The sequence below is a fragment of the Ranitomeya variabilis genome, chromosome 3, assembly GCF_051348905.1.
Source record: "Ranitomeya variabilis isolate aRanVar5 chromosome 3, aRanVar5.hap1, whole genome shotgun sequence".
In the NCBI taxonomy this organism is placed as follows: Eukaryota; Metazoa; Chordata; class Amphibia; order Anura; family Dendrobatidae; genus Ranitomeya; species Ranitomeya variabilis.
Genome location: NC_135234.1, coordinates 125,999,390 through 125,999,697, shown reverse-complemented (window position 1 = coordinate 125,999,697; position 308 = coordinate 125,999,390).

The window sequence follows — 308 nt, the reverse complement described above, 5'->3', positions numbered from 1 at the left end:
TTAACCTAATCTGTCCCTCATTAAGCACTAATCCCGTCCTTCTTAACATGTTATTGAGGGTCATCAAAACATTGGATATATTATTGTCATTTAATGATTGAACCACTGAAAAGCTTTAGGCTGTATTCACACGAACGGTTTTTTGTGTCTGTCGTCTGTGATATTAAAAATTGTTCCAAAACTGCTCCATAAAAGCTGCTGCTGCTTTGCTGTGAATATGAGAATCCCAGGAATAAAGATGACAAAAACCACAACGGAAACAATTTATCAATACATTCATTATAAAGCAAAAGCTGATAAATCAGGTC